A 24343-nucleotide genomic window follows, 5' to 3' on the forward strand; every position below is an offset into this window, starting at 1 on the left:
GACTTGAACTTAAGACCTAAAACCATAAATCCTCTGGAAGAAAACAAGCAGTCAACTGTTGATATCAGTCTTGGCAATGATTTTTTGGATTTGACACCAAAAGCAAAGACAACAAAAGCAAACTTGAACAAATGGGACTAAATCAAACAAAAAAAAAGCTTCTGCACAGCAAAGGAAACCATCAACAAAGGGAAAGGGCAATCTTCTGAATGGAAGAAAATATTTGCAAATCATATATCTGATAAAGGGTTAATATCCAAAATATTAAATATTAAATACTTAAAGAACTCATACAACTCAATACCAAAAAAAATCTGTTTAATAACTGGGCAGAGGATTTGAATAGACATTTTTCCAAAGAAGACATAAAGGTTAACAGATACATGAAAAAGTACTCAGCATCACTAATCATCAGGGAAATGCAAATCAAAATCACAATGAGATATCACCTCATACCTGTCAGAATGGCTATTATCAAAAAGGTAGGAAAAAAAAAAAGAAAAAAAAAAAGGTAGCAAGTAACACATTCCGGCAAGGATATGGAGAAAAGGGAACGCTTGTGCAAGCTGTGTCTAGCTTATTTCACTTAGCACAATGTCCTCTAGGTTCATCCAGGCTGTCACAAATGGCAGAATTTCCTTCTTTTTAAGCCTGAATAATTTTCCATTGTATATACATACCACATTTTCTTTACCCATTTATCCATTACAGGACACTTAGGCTGTTTCTGTGTCTTGGCTATTGTAAATACTGCTGCAATAAACATGAGGGTGGAGGTATCTTTCTGAGCTACTGTTTTTAGTTCTTTTGGATAAATACCCAGAAGTGGGATTGCTGGATGATATGGTAGTTCTATTTTTAATTTTTTGAGGAAACTCCATAGTGTTTTCCACAATGGTTATACCAATTTACAGTTCTACCAACAGTGTAAAAAGTTATTTTTCTCCAAAATCCTCAACAAAATACAAGCTAATAGCACAATTCAACAGCATGTTAAAAGGATTACACACCATGATCAAGTGGGATTCATCCCCGAGTTGCAGGGATGATTCAATATACACAAATCAATGTGATACACCACATTAACAGAATGAAGGCTAGAAATCATACAATCATCTCAACAGATGGAGAAAAAGCATTTGACAAAACTCAGCATCCTTTTATGATAAAAACTATCAATAAATTAGGTATAGAAGGAACATACCCCAATATAGCAAATGCCATGTATGACCCACAGCTAACATCATCATACTCAATGGTGAGAAGCTGAAAGCTTTTCCTCTAACATCAGGAATAAGAAAAGGATGCTCACTCTTGCCACTTCTACTCAGCATAGTACTGGAAATCCTACCCAGAGCAACTAGGCAAGAAAAACATATTAAAAAGACATCCAAACCACAAAGAGTCCTATTTTTTAAGCATTTAAATAATACAAAGTATGTTATCTGACCACAGTGGAATTATTATAAATTAGCAATCAGTAACAGAAAGAAAAATGAGAAACCCCCAATTATTTGAAAATTAAACACCTTTAAATAATATATGAGCCAAAGAATTCACAATGGAAATTAGCAAATTTCTTGAACTGAGTGAAAGAAATCATCATCTATCAACCTTCAAATAATGTAGCTAAAGTACCCAGATTTGACCACATTAATCTGTAGAACTGTGGCTCAGAGAACCTGGATGGGGGGCAGAGAATTATGGAACTATGGCTATTGCTATTGTGAGTAATAAACTGTCCTTTGCCTCTGGCTCACGTGACTTTTCTCCCTGAATCTATAAAACTGTGGCAGACTCTCTTGTTAACTTAGAAGTAAGGTAAAATCACAGAGCCTTCATAATTGTTGGAAGAGAAGTGTAAAACCCAATTCAGAAACAGATCTAGTGTATTTGAGAAGTTACTGTTTGACAAAGGAGGAATTTTATTTCAGTGAAAAACTGACATTTAACAAATGCTATCTGAACAACTGGCTTTCCATCTGGAAGAAAATTAAAGCAGATTCATTCTTTCCTCATAAACAAGTTTTAGAAGAACAAAAAAACTTAAATATAAGACATAAAACAATAAAATGCTTGCACAATATAGAATCTAAGGAAATATTCTTTACCATGGATAGAACCCCAATAGTTATAAAAGATAAACTTACCTGAGCATTAAAAGTTTTACAATTTTATATGATAGAAGATATCACAGCCTAACAGATGAGTAAGATTTTGAAAATATCACAATCCAAACAAAGGATTAATGTATAATGTAGTGTAATTTCTTACCAATAGCCAAGGAAAAGATAAACTACCTGTAGAAAATGCACTAAGGATACAGGAAGGCCATTCACAAAAAATTTCATCCAAATGACATAAGATAGATTAGAAAAAGATGTCCAACTATAGTAGCAGTAAGGGAAGTGCAAATTAAAGTTACTGTGAGATATCATCTTATCCCCATAAGATTGGCAAAAACTAAAAATGTCTTTTTATCATGTCTTACAGGTATAATGAAAAGGAAAGTGTACTCTGACACACTTTTTATGGAAATAGGGCCTCTTACTACCTTATTGTAAGCCTTTTGGAAAGCAATCTATCAACAACAATTAAACTTAAGAATATTGTACCCCTTCAACACAGCAACCATACAAAGACATATGTATTATAATAATGTTAAATCAGCACTGCTGATAGTGGCTAAAATTGCAAACAAACTGAAATGCCCATTGTAGAGGGAATACTGTACAACTTATAGTATGCCCAACCATGATCTAACCTGTAGTCAGTAAAAAGAATGAATGAGAAATAAAGCTTAAATTAGGAGAGATTTCCAGACTGCATTATTGAGAAAAGTAAAATGCAGACAACTGTGTATATTATGTAATTATTATTCATCTTCATGTATATGTATATTTTAAATGGTTATTTAAGCATGAAGAAAATAGGAAGAAGATGTCTTTAGCATTGGATACCTGTGTTACAGGTGGAGGATCAGAGTGATTTGATGGGAGAGGGAAAAAACAGCAGAGGGGAAGCTCAGAAAAAAAATAGAGGAGGATGCATAATATAACATGAACTTATGGAATGCCCACATGTGTGTGCACATGTGAAGAATTTAACCAAAGAACTGTTTTAATAAATTATCAGAAAATAATAGACTCTTTAAATCACTACAGTAAAGGAAGAAATGTATTCATTTCAATTAAGTGACCTGGCTTCAGATTTTGCCTTTGCCACTATGGCCAAGTTAAATAACCTCCCAGACCCTTAGTTTCTTCATTTGTAAAATTTAATTAGAAATATCACCCATAGAGGTACTTCCGCGAGGTTGTTACAAAGGTTTAACTCTATAATGTACATATAATTTTAATAAATTGCAAAATTTGCACTGCATGACTGTTATGGTTGGAATTACATAAATTATGAAAATGTCAGGATGAAATCTATACGTCACTAAAGCCATCACTAAACAGGAATTACCCGGTCTTACTTCCAAAGTAATAATTTCACCAAACTGGAAAATGAAAATAATCATAAACATGGCACCAGACCGTATTGTACTGTAAGCTTTTCCTACAAGTACCACCACCATTGCCATCACCACTTACCCTCCCACATTTTAGGTTAAATACAGGGCAGCCTGAACTCCTTCCTTCAGAAATGCTAGTCATGCACAATTTGTATTTGACCTTGTTCATAAGAAAATGGAATACTTAACATATACTATTTTTCTAACTCTACATTACTACACCTCAAGGATGATCAATGTCACAGGCATCCTGCATCAGGGAGACAAGGATGTGCGTGGGTAGGTGATGTTAACAGTAGGCAAATAAAGGATGATTGTTTTTGAAGTGATCCCATTTGGACCCTCCCGCTACCTCATGTACCCTCATGAGACTTGGAGAAATACAGGTTACATTACACAATATTTCTATGTTTTTCCTTCTAAGACAGAATCTGAATGTGGTTAATCCATTATTTCTTAAAGATGTCTAAATTTATAAGACAAAAGAGTTTCTATGTATTCAGCATATTTGTCCACTTGGAAGCACAAATACAGAAGGTTGACTTACATAGTGCTAGTGGTAATATTATAGTTAATGAAAGAATCAGCTTTCACCTCTTAAAGCTATTTTTCCAGGATGACAAAAAATGATTGCTAATGTTATCTTGCTTTTAGACTACATTTTTTCTTGTCAGTGGCAATGAAAGCATACTTTTTAATGAAGATTTTAAAAAGATGTTTTCCATATTCTTAATTGAATTTGGTGATTATATAATCATTTCTCCTCTAAGGGAGACCAACAGCACTGTATTTTTTTTTTTCCTACTCTGAACTAAACCCCTGCAATCAAATAGGGAGGAGGCAGGGCAAAAGGGTATATTCATTTATAAGTAAAATAAATTGAGCCTTGACTTTTAGAAAGTGCAATTTGAGAACAGAAAAATTACTTTCTTCATATAATGGCTTGGCATTTCTCATCCTTACATAAATCTGTTCCTTTTAAACTCTTAGCTTTTAGGCCTTGGCTGCTCTCATTATATTCAGGAAAATTGTCTTCAATTACATGACCCCAAATAAGGCCCTGGGCTCTTTACAAATCCATTTCTAATGTGTTGATCTGTATGCTGTACCTTAAGGGTTCATATCTCAGACTGAATGGAACTGCATCATGGTGGAGAATTATTATTCCCAGCATCTTAGACACTGAATGAATAGTGAAGCAAAAGAGAATCCTCATGATGTAAAACTGTCCCTGAGAAGCTAAAATACAAGATTTTCCAGATGCCAAATATCAGCTCAGCTTCTCCCATCATATAATCTCCCTTACAGAGGGCTTATGGCATGTGTTGTAAACAAGTTTTTGACAATTACTCAGAAAAAATGTATTAAACACCTACGACATTCTAGGCACTGATCCATCTAGGGGGTTAGAACATGAACAAGATATATGGAATTGTTAGTGATTATATTTGTCTCAATGTAACTTAATTGATTCTACCTGTAGATCCAAGAGGAAAATAACCACATACGCCAAATTAAAAAAAAAAATTTAATGAGACAAGGTACCAGTTGTTCTGGCATCAACAACATGTGAAAAAGAAAAGTATAGAATAAAGTACAGTGTTCACCTGACATTAAGTGTTATTCAGTTCCTTAGCTCCTACTACTTATTGTACCCCATTTTAAATCATGAATAGAGACAAAAGAATTGAAAGAAGCATGGCCTTCACTCTTTACTGATTCAATAGTAAGTCAAAAGCTCATGCTGAGAACACAAAATGTTGCTTCCCAAAGCAGAAAACAGTAAACTGGGGAAGCAGCCTTTTTCCTGAACTTAGATTAAAAGTCTCTTACCATAAACACTTTCTCTTCCTTTCACTGAAAAATAAAATTCTAGATTTTCTTGGAATGTATTCCTATTTAAAATTTAAATGTGGCCATAATGTATTTATATGTAGTAACATGTTCTTCACAACAATGTTTGTAACAGTGAAAATGAGGAGCATTCAATGTCCATCATGGGGGTCAAATTAATAAATGCTGGTATGACCACGGCATATTAAAATCATGTGGAGATTCAAGATGGTGGAGGAGTAAGAGGACGTGGAGTTCATCTCTCTCCACGGATGCATCAGGAATACACCTATAGATGCAACAATTCTCACAGAACACTGGCTGAAAACTAGCAGAAGATCTTGGACACTGGAAAGGACTAAAGATCCCTGCATAACTGGGTAGGATGGGATAAAGAAGGGAGAAGGAGGAGGAGAGGAAGCAGGACGGGACCTGCACCCTGGGGCAGGGGAGCTGAAGCAGAGGAGAGATTCCCGAATTGGGGGAAACCCCCTCTCTGATAGGGAAATCGACTGGGACAGAAGGAAAGCATTTGAGGCTGCTGGAAGAGGATGAAGTGGGCAATCGGTAGCAGACGGGACAGAGTGAGAAATACAGATGGTCTGTACCACAGCCATATGTGCCCCAGACTGGGATGTATGTTCACAGGTGTGAAAGGGGGCTGGAAGCTGGAGTGTGGGATTGGAAAACAGGCCCAGAGCAAGAACTGCCGTCGGCTGTGGGGAGACGGACTGAGGGGACGGGAGGGAGGAAATCCACAGCAGGGAATGCCTACAGAGAAAGACCGGTCTGTCATGGAAGCAGGGCACTACTGCTGAGTCACACGCAGGGGGTGGAACCACTATTGTAGCCTCTCTCTCCCCACACGCCAGCGCCTGCCAATGAACGATAAAAGAAGCCCTCTCAGGGCTGGCTCTTGCACACCAGCTACCTAGCAATAAAAAAGCCCCCTCAGGGATGGCCCTTGCACACCTTCTGCCAGGCACCAGAAAAAGCCCGGCCAGGGCTGGCCCTAACATGCCTTATTCCGAGTGCCAGAAAAGACCCTCACTAGGGCCATATCTCTTGTACCCATGGCCACCAGCTTCCCTGTGAATTTGGTGCTGCCAGCGTTCCCGCAATCCAAGCAGTCATACCACCCTGCACACTGTCCTCACTGAGGCAGACCTACGAGCTCCAAGGCAGCCTCAGGACCAGACTCCTGTGGGTCCTGAGGTGGGGAGAAAACCAAAGCTGAACCCCAGGGATGGGGTGACTAAGGAAGAAGATAGAACATCTTTCCATCAGCTGTATCAGCTGCAGATTAAATCCCCGTGATCAGCTAGGTAGACCCTGCATCTATGGAATATCCGAGTAGACAATGAGTATTCCCACAAAGGAAAATGGTCTAACTCTGGCAGCTGTGGACTTTGGGGGCAGCGCACACAGGAATTGGGCCATATCAGAGTGGTCCCCACAGGACCCACAGCAGGTCCAGAGACCAGCCCAGAGGCAGAGGAGAGCCTCTTGGGGAGGCAGAGGTGGGCTGTGGCTCACAGCATGTGCAAGGACACTTTCAGCTGAGACCCCAGGGAAACATAATTATTACCATTAATTTCATTATGTTTTGCTTCATTCTGTTGTTGGTTCTGGGTTTTTGTTTTCTTTCTTTTTCTGTTTGTTTGTTGTTGTTTTAGTATTTTTTTATTTAGTCTTTTGGGGATCTTCGTGTTCTATAACATTCTTAATTTTTTTTTTAATTTATTTTATATATTTCTACTTTTACTTTTTCTGTTGTGCCGTATTCTTTTCCCTTATTTTTTCTTTTTCTTTAATATATTCTTTAATCTTTCTTAAACATTTCCATTTCTACTTTGTTTTCCTGTTGTCCTGTGTTTCCCTATTTTATTTTGTTATTTTTTAATCATTTTTATCAGATTGTTATATTTCCTTGCTTTATCCTTCAGTTGGCACACTGTTTTGGTTTTGTTTTTAGGTTTTGTGTTGTTAGTTTTGATTCTAATTGTTTGATTTCGTTTTTGAGTTCTTCTGTTTGTCTGGTTGTTCTCTTGTTTTTGTTTTGTTTCTGTTTTTGTTTCTTTTGCATGTGTGTGTGTTTCCCTGTTTGTTTTTGTTTGATTTTGTTTTTACCATTTCCCTGGGGTTTTGTTGGGGTTTTTTTCTTTAATATATTTTTCTATTTTATTGTTTTTATATTTCTATTTCTATGTTGCTTTTCTGTTGTACTGTCTTCTTTCCCCCTCTTTTTTTTTTGCATCATTTTTGTTGGTTTGTTTTCTTTCTTTGCTTCATTCTTCAGCTGGCACTCTGCTTTGGTTTTATTTTTTGGTTTAGTGTTTGTCAGTTTTCTTTTTAAGTGTTTGATTTCATTCTTGGGTTCTTTTGTCTGGTTGTTCTCTTGCTTTTTGATTTTTTGGTTCTGTTTTTGTTTCTTTTGTGTGTGTATGTGTCTCCTTGTTTCTGTTTTTGCTTGTTTGATTTTACTTTGTACCATTTCTCTGGGGTTTTGTTAGTCATGTCTTTTTTTTTTTTTTTTTTTGATTCCCTTTATTGCAGGGACAAGTGACTTGTGGGGTCTTGGTTCCTTGACCAGAAGTCGGGCCTGAGGCTCTGGGGTGGGAGTACCGAGTCCAGGACGCTGGACCACTAGAGAATTCCCAGCCCCAAGGAAGATTAATCACCAAGAGCTCTCACGGAGGCCTCTATCTGAATCCAAGACCAGCCTCCACCCAACTGCCAGCAGCTCCCTGCGCTAGACATCTCACACCAAACAACAAACAAGACAGGAACACAAACCCACCCATCAACACACAGACTACTTAAACTCATACTAAGCTCACAGAAATGCCAAAACACACCACCTGACATGGCCCTGCTCACCAGAGGGAAAAGATTCAGCTCTACCCACCAGAATGCTGGCACCATTCTCTCCCATCAGGAAGACTATGGAAGCCACTGGACCAACCTTACCACTGGGAACAGAAGCAAGAAGAACTACTACCCTTCAGCCAAGGGACAGGAGACCTCAAATACTGTAAATTACACAAAACGAGAAGACAGAAATATCTTGCAGGCAGTGGAGCAAGATAAAAACCCACAAGAACAAATAAATGAAGAGGAAATAGGTAAACTACCTGAAAAAAAGAATTCAGAGTAATGACAGTAAAGATGATCCAAAATCTCGGAAATAGAATAGAGAAAACACAAGAAACGTTTAACAAGGACCAGAAGAACTAAAGAGCAAAAACACAGTAATGAACAACACAATAACTGAAACTAAAAATACTCTAGAAGGAACCGAGAGCACAATAACTGAGGCAGAAGAATGGATAAGTGAGCTGGAAGATAGAATGATGGAAATAACTGCTGCAGAACAAAGAAAAAAGAATGAAAAGCATTGAGGACAGTCTCAGAGACCTCTGGGACAACATTAAGCACACTAACATTCTAATTATAAGTGTCCCAGAAGAAGAAGGAAAAAAGACAGGGCCTGAGAAAATATTTGAAGAGATTATACTCAAAAACGTCCCCAGCATTGGAAAGGAAATAGTCAAGTCCAGGAAGTGTAGAGAGCCTCATACAGGATATACCCAAGGAGAAACATGCCAAGACACATATTAATCAAACTATCAAAAACTAAACACAAAGAAGAAATATTAAAAGCAGCAAGGGAAAAGCAACAAATAACATACAATGGCATACCCATAAGGTTAACAGCTGATCTTTCAACAGAAACTCTGCAAGCCAGAAGGGAGTGGCAGGACATATTTAAAGTGATGAAAGGGAAAAACCTACAACCAAGGTTACTCTACCCAGCAAGGACCTCATTCAGATTTGATGGAGAAATCAAAAGCTTTACAGACAAGCAAAAGCTAAGAGAATTCAGCACCACCAAACCAGCTTTACATCAAATGCTAAAGTAACTTCTCTAGGCAGGAAACATAAGAGGAGGAAAAGAACTACAAAAACAAACCCAAAACAATTAAGAAAATGGTAATAAGTACCTATTGATAATTACCTTAAATGCAAATGGATTAAATGCTCCCACCAAAAAACAGACTGGCTGAATGGGTACAAAAACAAGCCATCTATATGCTGTCTACAAGAGACCCACCTCAGACCTACGGACACATACAAACTGAAAGTGACGGGACGGAAAAAGATATTCCATGCAAATGGAAATCAAAACAAAGCTGGAGTAGCAATTCTCATATCAGACAAAATAGACTTTAAAATAAAGACTATTACAAGAGACAAGGAAGGACACCACATAATGATCAAGGGATCAATCCAAGAAGAAGATATAACAAATATCTATGCACCCAACATAGGAGCACCTCAATACATAAGGCAAATGCTAACAGCCATAAAAGAGGAAAACAACAGTAACACAATCATAGTAGGGGACTTTAACACCCCACTTTCACCAATGGACAGATGGCCCAAATTGAAAATAAATAAGGAAACACAAGCTTTAAATGACACATTAGACAAGATGGACTTAATTGATATTTATAGGACATTCCATCCAAAAACAACAGAATACACTTTCTTCTCAAGTGCACATGGAATATTCTCCAGGATAGATCACATCTTGGGTCACAAATCAAGCCTTGGTAAATTTAAGAAAACTGAAATCGTATCAAGCTTCTTTTCTGACCACAACTCTGTGAGACTGGAAATCAATTACAGGAAAAAGCTGTAAAAAATACAAACACATGGAGGCTGAACAATACACTACTAACAGCCAAGAGATCACTGAAGAAATCAAAGAGGAAATCAAAAAATACCTAGAAACAAATGACAATGAAAACATGACAAACAAAAACCTATGGGATACAGCAAAAGCAGTTCTAAGAGGGAAGTTTATAGCAATACAGTCCTACCTGAAGAAACAAGAAAAATCTCAAACAACTAACTTAACCTTACACCTAAAGCAATTAGAGAAAGAAGAACAAAAAACCCAAAGTCAACAGAAGGAAAGAAGTAATAAAGATAAGATCAGAAATAAATGAAAAAGAAATGAAGGAAACAGCAAAGATCAATAAAACTAAAAGATAGTTCTTTAAGATAAACAAAATTGATAAACCATTAGCCACACTCATCAAGAAAAAAAAGAAGACTCAAATCAACAGAATTAGAAATGAAAAAGGAGAAGTAACAACCGACACCACAGAAACACAAAGGATCATGAGAGACTACTACAAGCAACTATATGCCAATAAAATGGACAACCTGGAAGAAATGGACAAATTCCTAGAAAATCCCAACTTTCTGAGACTGAACCAGGAAAAAATAGAAAATATAAACAGACCAATCACAAGCACTGAAGTTGAAACTGTGATTAAAAATCTTCCAACAAACAAAACCCAGGACCACAGGCGAATTCTATCAAACATTTAGAGAAGAGCTAACACCTATCCTTCTCAAACTCTTCCAAAATAAACTCTCCCAAACTGATTCTATGAGGCCACCATCACCCCGATACCAAAACCAGACAAAGATGTCACAAAAAAAGAAAACTACAGGCAAATATCACTGATGAACACAGATGCAAAAATCTTCAACAAAATACTAGCAAACAGAATCCAACAGCATATTAAAAGGATTATACACCATGATCAAGTGGGGTTTAACCCAGGAAAGCAAGGATACTTCAGTATATGCAAATCTATAAATGTGATACACCATATTAACAAATTGAAGGTGAAAAACCATATGATAATCAATAGATGCAGAAAACGCTTTTGACAAAATTCAACACCGATTTATGATAAAAACTCTCCAGAAAGTGGCATAGAGAGAACCTACCTCAACATAATAAAAGCTATATATGACAAACCCACAGACAACATCATTCTCAATGGTGAAAAACTGGAAGTGTTTCCTCTAAGATCAGGAACAAGACAAGGGTGCCCACTCTCACCACTATTATTCAACATAGTTTTGGAAGTCTTAGCCACGGCAATCAGAGAAGAAAAAGAAATAAAAGGAATCCAAACTGGAAAAGAGGAAGGAAAACTGTCACTGAGAGTGATACTATATATAGACAATCATAAAGATGCCACCAGAAAACTATGAGAGCTAATCAATGAACTTGATAAAGTAGCAGGATACAAAATTAATGCACAGAAATCTCTTGCATTCCTATACACTAACAATGAAAAATCAGAAAGAGAAATTAAGGAAACACTCCCATTTACCATTGCAACAAAAAGTATAAAATACCTAGGAATAAACCTACCTAAGGAGGCAAAAGGCCTGTATGCAGAAAACTATAAGACACTGATGAAAGAAATCAAAGACGATACAAACAGATGGAGAGATATACCATGTTCTTGGATTGGAAGAATCAAAATCAAGAAAATGACTATACTACCCAAAGCTATCTACAAATTCAATGCAATCCCTATCAAATTACCAAGGGAATTTTTCACAGAACTAGAAGAAAAAATTTTACAATTTGTATGGAAACACAACAGACCCCAAATAGCCAAAGCAATCTGAGAAAAACAGAACTGGAGGAATCGGGTTCCCTAACTTCAGGCTATACTACAAAGCTACAGTAATCAAGACAGTATGGTACTGGCACAAAAACAGAAATATAGATCAATGGAACAGGATAGAAAGCCCAGAGGTAAACCCATGCACATATGGCCAACTTATCTTTGACAAAGGAGGCAAGAATATACAATGGAGAAAAGACAGCATCCTCAATAAGTGGTGCTGGGAAAAGTGGACAGCTACATGTAAAAGAATGAAATTAGAACACTTCCTAACACTATACCCAAAAATAAACTCAAAATGGATTAAAGATCTAAATAAATGTAAGGTCAGACACTATAAAACTCTTGGAGGAAAACATAGGAAGAACACTCTTTGACACACATCACAGCAAGATCCTTTTTGACCCACCTCCTAGAGTAATGGAAATAAAAACAGAAATAAACTAATGGGACCTAATGAAACTTAAATGCTTTTGCACAGCAAAGGAAACCATAAACAAGATGAAAAGACAACCCTCAGAATGGGAGACAATATTTGCAAATGAAGCAACTGACTGACAAAGGATTAATCTCCAAAATATACAAGCAGCTCATGCAGCTCAATATCAAAAATAAACAAACAAACCAATCCAAAACTGGGTGGAACAACTAAACAGACATTTCTCCAAAGAAGGCATACAGATTGCCAACAAACACATGAAAAGATGCTCTCAACATCACTGATCATTAGAGAAATGCAAATCAAAACTACAATGAGGTATCAGCTCACACCGGTCAGAATGGTCATCATCAAAAAATCTAGGAACAATAAATGCTGGAGAGGGTGTGAAGAAAAGGGAACCCTGTTACACAGTTGGTGGGAATGTAAATTGATACAACCACTATGGAGAACAGTATGGAGGCTCCTTAAAAAACTAACAATAGAACTACCATATGACCCAGCAATCCCACTACTGGGCATATACCCTGAGAAAACCATAATTCAAAAAGATACATGTACCACAATGTTCATTGCAGCACTATTTACAATAGCCAGGACATGGAAGCAATCTAAATGTCCATCGACAGATGAATGGATAAAGAAGATGTGGCACATATATACAATGGAATATTACTCAGCCATAAAAGGAATGAAATTGAGTCACTTGTAATGAGGTGGATGGACCTAGAGTCTGTCATACAGAGTGAAGTAAGTCGGAAAGAGAAAAACAAATACCATATGCTAATACATATATATGGAATCTAAAAAAACGGTACTGATGAACATAGTGGCAGGGCAGGAATAAAGACACAGATGTAAAGAACGGACTTGAGGACTCAGGGGGGAAGGGGAAGCTGGGACCAAGTGAGAGAGGAGCATTGACATATATACACTACCAAATGTAAAGTGGATGGCTACTGGGAAGCTGCTGCATAGCACAAGGAGATCAGCTCACTGCTTTGTGATGATCTAGAGGGGTGGGAGGGAGGCTCAAGAGGGAGGGGATATGGCGATATATGTATACATATAGTTGATTCACTTTGATGTACCACAGAAACTAACACAACATTGTAAAACAATTATACTCCAATAAAGATGAAGAAAATAAAATCATGCTGCATTTGTATTGTGGTAGACTGTATTAATTATGTCAATTTTTCACATCTCCCAGTACTTACATCTTTATTTGTATGTTCCCACACTAATTCTGCACTTAGCCTTGTGATATGCTTTGGGACAAGAGCAAATGTGATGCAAACAGAAGCCTGACAAACTCTTGTACGCTTCTTCAACTCTGATTCCTGCCTCCACAATTATAACATGCATGAGCTAGCCTCTTGAGATGTGCGAGACACGTGGAGAAAAAGGCCATGTCTTTCTATCTGACTTATTTCACTGAGCATAATACCCTCAAGTGCTTAGCAATGGATGAATGGATAAAGATGGTATAGTATATATATATATATAGTGGATGGGCTTTCTTTATGGAAATTTAAAATATAAGAGCAGGAATTTAACATGCAGGAAGACAAAAAATAGCCCAACTGGTCGGCTATTAAAATCAACCAAGATCTCTAAAACAAAGGCACCTCAGGTGGGGGAGGCCACCTGGCTCTCTGCCGAGTCATGAACCGGATGCCTCAGCAATCATAGCTTAAGCCAGGCACCTGCTTTATCAAAGCAAAAAAACCAAAACAAAACACCCCCCAAAAACTGTCAGGGCTTACACTACAATACAATCTTTATTTAAATTTTCTTCTCAGTGAGTATATTTTCACATATTACCGACAGAATTTTAAGAGCATCTTTAAAATAAAACATAGCTATAGCAAACTTGCACAAGGAGGTATTTTCTCTTCTTAGCCCATTTGTTAAAAGAACATTAGGCTACAGCTGATAAATATTTTAGTGAGTTTCATCTGACTTGCAGAACACTTCGAAAATCTAGGAACTTGAAAGAGTCTCTTCAAGAAAGGCATAGTTAAATGGGTGGACAACAGACCTAAGGGTAGATCCCTGGTTGACAGAGTTGTTGATACTATTTAATGGTGGCCTTAATTGTGGTAGATGAGAAACAAGACAGAGCAACACTCAGAATCCTATTGAACTACATGGGAAATCCTACCTCGTCACCATACTGGATATAAACACCATTTCCTTGAGCCCAGAATTGTCTCCAATATTTGGAGATGTGTCATTCTAGGGCACCTAATTCTTAAACATCTCTATTAAAGAAGTTTCCATTAAGAAAGTTGTTACAGTCTGAAAGTTTGTGTCCCTCCAAAATTTATATGTTGAAATCTTAATGCCCAATGTGATGATATTAGGAGGTGGGGCCACTGGGAGGTGCTTAGGTCGTAAGGGTGGAGCCTTCATGAAGGAATTCATGCTCATATACAACACACTCCAAAGAGCTAGTTCATGGGGTCCACTACTTGCAGATACAAGAAGTCTGCACGCAACCTGCATGGGCCCTCACCCAACCATGCTGGCACCCTGATCTCAGACTTCCAGACACCAGAAGTATGAAAAATACATATCTGATGTCTAGAAGCTATCCAGTCTGTGGTATTTTGTTAGAGCAGTGTGAAAGGACAAAGACAAATGTCACAGCTTTTCAGTTAAGGAATCCAGTTTTTTCATCCCAACTTGCTCATTTTCTCAGTCTTTTTTTGAACTTCTATTTTTATCGGTGCAAAAGCGTGAAATGCTATGCTCTCGCAAGATAACTGTGGAGATTAAATACAATACGTAGGGGAGGAAAAAGTATTCCTCAACCCTCTTAGAGTCCCTGGCTGGGTCTGAAAATTAAATTGGCAAAGAGAGATTAACAGGAGAAAAGTATACAAATTCATTTAATGTAAGACCTACATGACATGGGAGCCTTCCAAAGAAAATTAAGACCCAAAGAAACAGAGCTGTGTATTTTCATGCCATGTTTGATGAAGAGTGGACAGTTATGGAGAAATACAATAGGTAGGCGAGTGTGAGGTAAAATGGGTAAACTGGGAGAAACTTATCAAGGACAGTTTGTTCTGATTATTCTCGGTGCCCCTTTGTTTTCAGAGATAAGGATGCTCCTTTTCCTCTGGGTGTAAAGAGGGCACCTTTCACATGAGTGTTTTATGACCTGTTTCAGGGTCATAAAGGGAAGGGTCGGAGAGAAGGTCTGATTCTGCCATTTTCTCAAATTCCTTCAGCTTAAAATATTCAATATGCCAAGGTGCCGTATTTTGCAGTAACATGTCCTGACCCCCATTCGGATACCTTTCCCCACTGTATAAATAAATGGAATTATATCATTTAAACACCATTGGAATCCACCAATGAGGCACACAAGCAGACCATCACCCATGTGATAAGGTTTCAAGAAAAGCAGAGATTATGTTTCTGTTCCTCAATACCATCGCTTTTCAGTTATTCTGGATTATTGAAATTTTGCATTACAGAATCATTCAATTGGATTAAAGAATGTTCCTTTAAAAATCTAAAATCCCCAAGGGGTGGGGAAGTGAAACCATAATGTGAGAATAGTGAATCAGTACTAGCTATATAATGATGACTACAGTAAACAACTTACTTTGCCAATTTGTAGAAATCAAATTAGGATGCTCAATATGTAATGCCTATTACAAAGCCTGGCTGACAGAGCAATAAACATCGTTGGTCATTCTGACAAGTGTAGTCATATTATAGTAGATTCCGAAAGCCTTTATAATGAGTCTGAAAAAAGTAGCTTAACAGAGGTATAATATATATACTTAAAACACGACCACCAGATAGAGCTGTTAGATAAACTTGTATTGAGGTGCTGCCATCCCCCAAGTACTATAATAGGCCCTACAATCCAAAGTCAAATAAAATAAAAGTAACTTTCTCCCCAAAATTCACTCTCTGGGTCCAAAAAAAGTTTAAAAAGAAATAATGTCATTAAACAATATATTAAATGCAAGAGCATACCTAACTGTATGTGTGTCCAGGGTGCTATGAAATTAGCCAACACAACAAAGCCAGATCTCTACACCAGTGCTATCTACTATGGTAGCCACACAGGTGGCTTGGTGAGACTAAAGGGCTGATTTTTTATTTTATTTTTATTAATTTTAAATAGCCACGAGGCTGGAAGCTACCATAAGGAAGAGTACAAATTTAAACATGTCCATCTCTACAGAAATTTCTATTGAACAGTAGTGCTGTAGACTAGGGATTAGAAAATTTTATCTGTAAAAAGCCCAGATAATAAATATTTAAGGCTTTGTGAGTCATATGGTCTCCATCACAACTATTCAACTCTGCCACTAGAGTTCAAAAGCCATAGACGATACATAAACAAATAAGTGTGGTTACACTATTTGTACAATACAACTTTGTTTATGGACAATGAAATTTGATTTGCATATAATTTACATGCCACAATATTATTCTCCTTTGGATTTTTTTTTCCCAACCATTCCAAAATGTAAAAAACATTCCTAGCATCAGACCACACAAAAAACAAAGAGTATGCCTCACTCGTCCTGCAGACCATCCAATTCCTACTCTAGATGTTCAACAATGCATCCAAGAGGGGTTTTATTTCGTTGAAACCTAAAGAAGTAGAACTCATCAGGATAATAATATTCTGGAGGAAAAAAAGGAAGCAAGGACAGAGGGAAAGGAGAAGGGAAAAAAGAGGAAGAGAAGGAGGAAGAAGAAACACATAACAAGATATGAGGATGAAGTATAACACATTCAGAGAACTACAAATAGAACTGCTGTATAAGATATGAATTTGAGTGGATGGAGATAAATGCGGAAAGCAGGAATAGGAACTGGTAAGTCATTTCCATGTCCCCTCTTGTTGATCTTTGAGTTCAGCTAAACCATCAAGCCCACAGGACTGTGATCATCTATGCTTGGCATAAGATTAACTTAGAAGGACACGGACATGCCAGCAGGGCAGTATCAGGCATATTTCCTCAGAAGAAGACCTCATGGCCTTACAGAGTTTAGTGTTCTTTGGCCCCATCCCAACGAATACCCTGGTGCCAAAGAGTGAGGTCTTATTGGTGAGTGTAGGAGTCACAACAGTTTAGCAGCCCCATGACCCACACAGAAGCCAGTATGTCTTGTAACAGTTCTATAGACAAAGCTTCCAGGGAGCCAGAGACACGTCCAGCTACAAGCACCACCACACTTGAGGAGCCCAAAGCTATGGTTTTCCACTCAAAACTCTCCTGGACGAGATGCAGTATCCCATTGACAGGTGACTTTACCATTAGAAATATTGCCTTGTAATACAGCTGACATTCTACCTTTACCAAGTTTTCAGGGGGAAGGAAGCACTTAATTCATAGTAAATTTCTCATGTAGAAGAGAAAAGAGTTTTGTTAACAATTTACTCACAACCATGCTAAGGAACCTGGTCTTCATCTTACAGGCAACAACAACAACAAATAACAAAAGCAAGCTTGCATTTTAGGAAGAACATTCCGGTAGCAATGTGGAGTAGGGACAGAAGAGGAAGGGGAGGCTTGGATTTTGAGAAATCGATAAAGAAGTTGTTGCAATAATCCACAGGGTCGGGCTTCCCTGGTGGCGCAGTGGTTGAGAATCTGCCTGCTAATGCAGGGGACACGGGTTCGAGCCCTGGTCTGGGAAGATCCCACATGCCACGGAGCAGCTGGGCCCGTGAGCCACAGCTGCTGAGCCTGCACGTCTGGAGCCTGTGCCCCGCAACGGGAGGGGCCGCGATAGTGAAAGGCCCGCGCACCGCGATGAAGAGTGGCCCCCACTTGCCGTAACCAGAGAAAGCCCTCGCACGAACCGAAGACCCAACACAGCCAAAAATAAATAAATAAATAAATAAAGTAGCTATAAAATTAAAAAAAAAAAAATAACTAAAAAAAAAAAATAATAATCCACAGGGTCATAAACTAAGGCAGAAATAATAGAGAGAAAATTGAAAGTACTTGAGGACTAATTCAATATGGCAGGTAAAAGAGAGGCATATGTCAAAGATAACCCACATATTTCTGGCTCACAGGACTAAGAATTTAGTGACTTCAGTCACTGAAATAGAAAATATGGATAAAAGAATGCTGCCAAAAGTTGTATTAAACGTACAAAAGAAAATAATAGCAATTCAGCACCATTTGTAAAGGAAACACACAAAGCATTCTTGATTTATGTATCTTGTGTGATATCTTGACCCAGAAAGAATGCTTAATTTTCAGCTTAGGGTTACCTAAATATAGAGAGTAGTGCTACAAAATGCACTCACCTAAACAGAATATTTTATATTAGAAGTAAGGAAAGATGGTAGTTTTCTATTCAACTGCTCACCTACAGAATAGATTTCCATAAATCCAACTTGATGTACTAATTTAGAGCCCCCCCATTAACAAAATAAACAATGATGAATCTGATGCTAAAGCCAAGATCATTTCTAGTGCTTCATTCATGTGCACTCATGTAAACACATGTACTCATCCCATATCTTCAGGTTTCTCCTTTTGAATAACACATATGCTTTGCCCTTGAAAGTACCCTTATAATAAGGGATAAATCTTATCATTGTGCTAAACAGGCAATGGTACGGTGTGACTATATCAAATAGTATTATCCTTCTAGACCAGTTACTTCATAGTCAAGTCAGATCAGCACTTTCCAACCATTTTTCCATCATGATATACCTATAACATGGTCATGTGTACAAGGAATACTGGAGTAAATGAAAGGCCTTTCCATGTCCAGTCTGGCAACACTACAGTGCACTGGTTTGTGAGTTCTGCATTAGATTATACATGGAATTTTCACTTTCTACTATCTCTCTAGCTTCCATTTCATTTAAGACCCAAAGTCAACTGCATAATCTATTTGAAAAAGATTTCTTCAAGGTCTGATGGTCCTGAGCTTTGAGAAATATCCTTGGACCATCACCAAATTCATACCTTTTCTGTTACTTTCCATTTGTAATACATTTCTATGCCTTGACCATCAAAGGGGCAGGAAAGTAAGGCTGACTCAAAGAAGGAAGCCTTCTTTTAACTAATATTTCTTATGGATTAATTAATCCCTCATGAATTCTAGAAGGATACACAGAACAATTCTTTCCTTCAGCTAAGTCATACATTGTTATCCACATAGAGTCCATCTGGAATGGGTTCTCTATGCTTTTCAACTTGTCCCACTAGAACCTTGACAATCCAAGGAAGACTTCCATCCTGTTCCTCAGGGTCACCCAGAAACACAGCACCTTTGCCATGCACTTAACATTAGAATGGAAATAGGATACCATCCATAAATTCTCCTAAAGTTCTTCTGACAGCTAACATATTACAACATTTGGGTCTGCACAGATATGTAGAGCAATCTTTCACTACAGGTTCATGCCACATTAAAATCCATAAATTACCCTATTCAGTTCAATCCATCTGCTTCGTACAAACCTAACAGGCCTTCACTTTCAACTGTAAATATTCCCAAATTTTCTTTCCTCCATTCTTTTTTTTTAAACATTTTTTTTTCTACTTTATTTATTTATTTATTTATTTATTTTTGGCTGTGTTGGGTCTTCGGTTCGTGCGAGGGCTTTCTCCAGTTGCGGCAAGCGGGGGCCACCCTTCATCGCGGTGCGGGGACCGCTCTTCATCGCGGTGCGCGGGCCTTTCACTATCGCGGCCCCTCCCGCTGCGGGGCACAGGCTCCAAACGCGCAGGCTCAGCAGTTGTGGCTCACGGGCCCAGCCGCTCCGCGGCATGTGGGATCCTCCCAGACCAGGGCTCGAACCCGTGTCCCCTGCATTAGCAGGCAGATTCTCAACCACTGCGCCACCAGGGAAGCCCCTTCCATTCTCTTTTAAAAGGATGTTTCTCTGTCCTATAAGCACTTGTTCACTCAGTTTCTTTTCCTCGTCAGTGAAGACATTTTGTCTCCAGCAAACTTTTATTTTTTTCTTTAGAAAGTTGCAACCATATCCAAAAGAATACAGAAAATGAGTGAAAGAGGGAGGAAGAAGATTGGAGGAACTCAGAAGAGAGATTAGTTTCAATATACAATATAAAAAAAAAGTTTTAATCTGGGAGAAAATGGAGAATGAGACAAAGATCTACAGTGCAGGCCCCGACATGTGTTGTTCCCGGGGAGTTGTGGATGGGGGCGGGGGGGAGGCATTCCGCACAACACAGGCCCTTCACACAAACCTCAAGGCTTCCTGAGGCTTTTTTTTTTTTTTTTTTTAAACATGCTTATTGGAGTATAATTGCTTTACAATGGTGTGTTAGTTTCTGCTTTATAACAAAGTGAATCAGTTATACATATACATATGTCCCCATATCTCTTCCCTCTTGCGTCTCCCTCCCTCCCACCCTCCCTATCCCACCCCTGTAGGTGGTCACAAAGCACTGAGCTGATCTCCCTGTGCTATGCAGCTGCTTCCCACTATCTATTTTACATTTGGTAGTGTATACATGTCCATGCCACTCTCTCACTTTGTCCCAGTTTACCCTTCCCCCTCCCCGTATCCTCAAGTCCATTCTCTAGTAGGTCTGCATCTTTATTCTCGTCTTTAACCCTCTTCCCCTTTGTGACAACCACTCATACCTGTCTGCCCAGACAGACCTGTCTGCCCACTCATACTTGCTCTACGCAGGCAGAGCCTGTCTGCCCAGGTTAACTCTCACTGCTAAGTAGCAAACATTCAGGAGCTGTTTCTCTCTGCTCCTGTTGATGCAAACAAAGGGCTTTGTCACTGCAGGTGGGAGTCTGTGGACCACCAGGGAATGAAGAGGCACTGTAAGAACACTTCTGCACAATTCTGCCCAAACAGGTAAATTAGAGGGCTAATTTAAGACTTAAAACCTCACGAAATCCCCTTTCTCTAATGGAAATAAGTTGAGCTATTACTATTAACCATGTTTCCAGCTTCTGCAAACTTGATGTTTTACCATCTGCCCTACATGCATATGCTGGGCATGCCTTGTTCTGGACAACAGGACAATGTGCTCGATTCACTTCCACTTGGCCCCCTGCCTCCTTCAGCATCCACTCTCCTTGCAAGGAGTCGTACTCTCAGAGGGTGCACTTTTCAAATACAAACCAACCCATCCAGGGTCCACATTCCCAACCAACTTCCTTTTTGGGCTCTCACATTCCAGGCCACCATACACACCTGCCTAATCACCCCGGAGCCAGGTATCCAACAACTAGGGACAGCCCCTGTGCCCACTTGCCAATCCTAAACCTGCTTGCTCTGCCTCACCCATTCCCTCCCATGGAAGCCACAGTAAAGGTTCGTGAGCACAGTTCCCCCACCCCCACCAGCCCTCAGCCTCATGACCAACCCCGATGCTTCCCCAGGTGGCCCCTCAGGGCATGGCATGCCCTCTCCCCTTAGGAACTGTGAGTAATAAACTATCTTTTTAATGAACATTGTGTGCCGATATGTTAGCCTTACTATACCTTAAGTTTTCTATTAATCCAGAGCATTTTAGAACAGCTGCTCATAAAAATGAAATTGAGTTATTTGTAATGAGGTGGATGGACCTAGAGTCTGTCATACAGAGTGAAATAAGCCAGAAAGAGAAAAATACCACATGCTAACGCATATATATGGAATCTCACAAAATGGTACTGATGAACCTAGTGGCAGGGCAGGAATAAAGACACAGACGTAGAGAATGGACTTGAGGACACGGGGTGCCGGGGGGAGGGGAAGCTGGGAGGAAGTGAGAGAGTAGCACTGACATATATACACTACCAAATGTAAAATGGATGGCTAGTAGGAAGCTGCTACATAGCACAGGGAGATCAGCTTGGTGCTTTGTGACGACCTAGAGGGGTGGGATAGGGAGGGTGGGAGGGAGACGCAAGAGGGAGGGGATATGGGGATATATGTATACATATAGCTGATTCACTTTGTTGTACAGCAGAAACTAACACAACATTGTAAACCAATTATACTCCAATAAAGATGAAAAAAAATCACAAAAAAGAACAGGCACTAACTCTCACTATAAGGTAGCATGGAGGAGTGATCACAGTGACTAGGTGGGGAATGCATAAACCAGACACTAAAGCTAAGACGTCACTCCCCAGTAACTGTCATTTGGAAGAGAAGACCAGCAGCAAGCAACCCATCTCCCAAGCGGCCCCACGCTTTGAAGCATCACCTCTTCCTTCAGAAGGACAGAGTAGGGTATCAAGAGTCTAACCCCTCAAGTCTTACAATCCCAGACTGGCTCCATTGCTGCCCTAACATATCTGACCATCAGTTTCCTTGACTGTAAAATATGAATAAGATAATGCTTGCAAACTCATGGTGTGTGTGAGAATTAAAGAAGTAACAGCTGTGAAGTTCCTGTTATATTGCTTCATACATAGTAGGTACTCAAACAGTAAATGTTATTACCGGTATTATTAATATCACTGTAATTATTTTAAAATTTTTGTTTCATGTCTCATTTGCTGCTGAAATGGTAGTTAAGATCCAACAAGGCCCCACATTTCTGAATTACTTCAAAATTTTAAAAAATAAATGAGTCTTTCATCAATGAAAAAACACAAGATTTGGCACTTCATCACTCAAATATTCTGACTTGTTTTCACAGTAACCAGCCAGCCTGTCATGTTATAGTCAATACAACTTGTAAATTGTTCACTCCAAAAGGGAGAGAAATCATAATGATTGTGACAAGGCAAGGAACCATCAAGCATTCAGTAATAAAGAGGGGTGAACCTAACTATGAAATGTTTTAATAAAACATTTAAACATCAATAAATCTCAGTCAAAAATATGACAGAATATAGAAACTAGTTATGCATAGTATTGATGTTATGTCTGATGGTTTCCATGCTGTGCGGATTAATTTTGTGTGTCAACCTGAATGGACCATGGGGCACCCAAATATTTGGTAAAATATTACTCTGGGTGTTTCTATGCAGATGTTTGGGGATAAGATTAACATTTAAATTGGTAAACTAAGTGCAGCAGACTGCCCTCCCTAATGTGGGTAGGCCTCATCCAATCAACTGAAGGCCTGAACAAAAACAGAGTAATAGGCCTGCCTGTATCTTATGCTGAATAATAGAGAATTCCACCTACCTGACTGCTTTCAGAATGGGACATCAGCATCTTCCTACCTTTGGACTCAAACTGAAACATCAGGTCTCCTGGATCTCTGCCTTGCTGATTCACCCTGTACAACTTGGGACTTATCAGCCTCCATAATTGTTTGAGTCAATTCCTTAAAAAAAAATCCTATTGGTTCTGCTTCTGTGGAAAACCCTAAGTAATACACACGCTCAAGAGCATGAAATAACAATGAGAAGAAATAATTACAGAATGTTTACTATACAGCAAGCACTGTCCTAGGCCCTTTATAAAAATTTCCTCATCCCTTACAAACAATCCTATGAAGCAGATACTATTGATATTTACAGCAAATAAAGGCATAGAGAGGTAGAATAACTTCGAAGAGCTCATACAACCAGAACTTGAATCTATGCACAATGGCTCCAGAATTTGTGCTTCTAACCACAATGGTACCCCGCCTTTTATATTAAGAAACAAAATACTTGGGATGAAACAGACCATCATTGGAAACCCAGTATCACCGTGGATGATTCAATGTGATGTCAGGCCCATATTCCTGCCTTTTAAAAAATAACTCATAGGATTTCATAAAAATTGAATATTCAATTCACAATATCAATGCCTACCATATTTTCCTAACAGAGGGTCAGTACTCAGTTGTTAATTATTTTCCCATCATGAATGAAATCATTTTGATTCTATTTTCATTAACATAGACTATATTGACCTGTGAGTATTTCTTCTCATCGGAAAGCAGTACACTACTATGTGCTTTCATTCTTTCCTTCTTTGATGATGTATTTCCCCATACACTTTCAAAATTAGCAGTAAACATAAAAGTGACCCAATTTTAATACCCACATTTCTATCAAGTTATACTATGCTTTCCATGTTGTAAAACAAATTTTCATAATTTCATTATCATAAAAAGA

Source organism: Balaenoptera acutorostrata, chromosome 3 (genome assembly GCF_949987535.1).
Source record: "Balaenoptera acutorostrata chromosome 3, mBalAcu1.1, whole genome shotgun sequence".
Taxonomy (NCBI): domain Eukaryota; kingdom Metazoa; phylum Chordata; class Mammalia; order Artiodactyla; family Balaenopteridae; genus Balaenoptera; species Balaenoptera acutorostrata.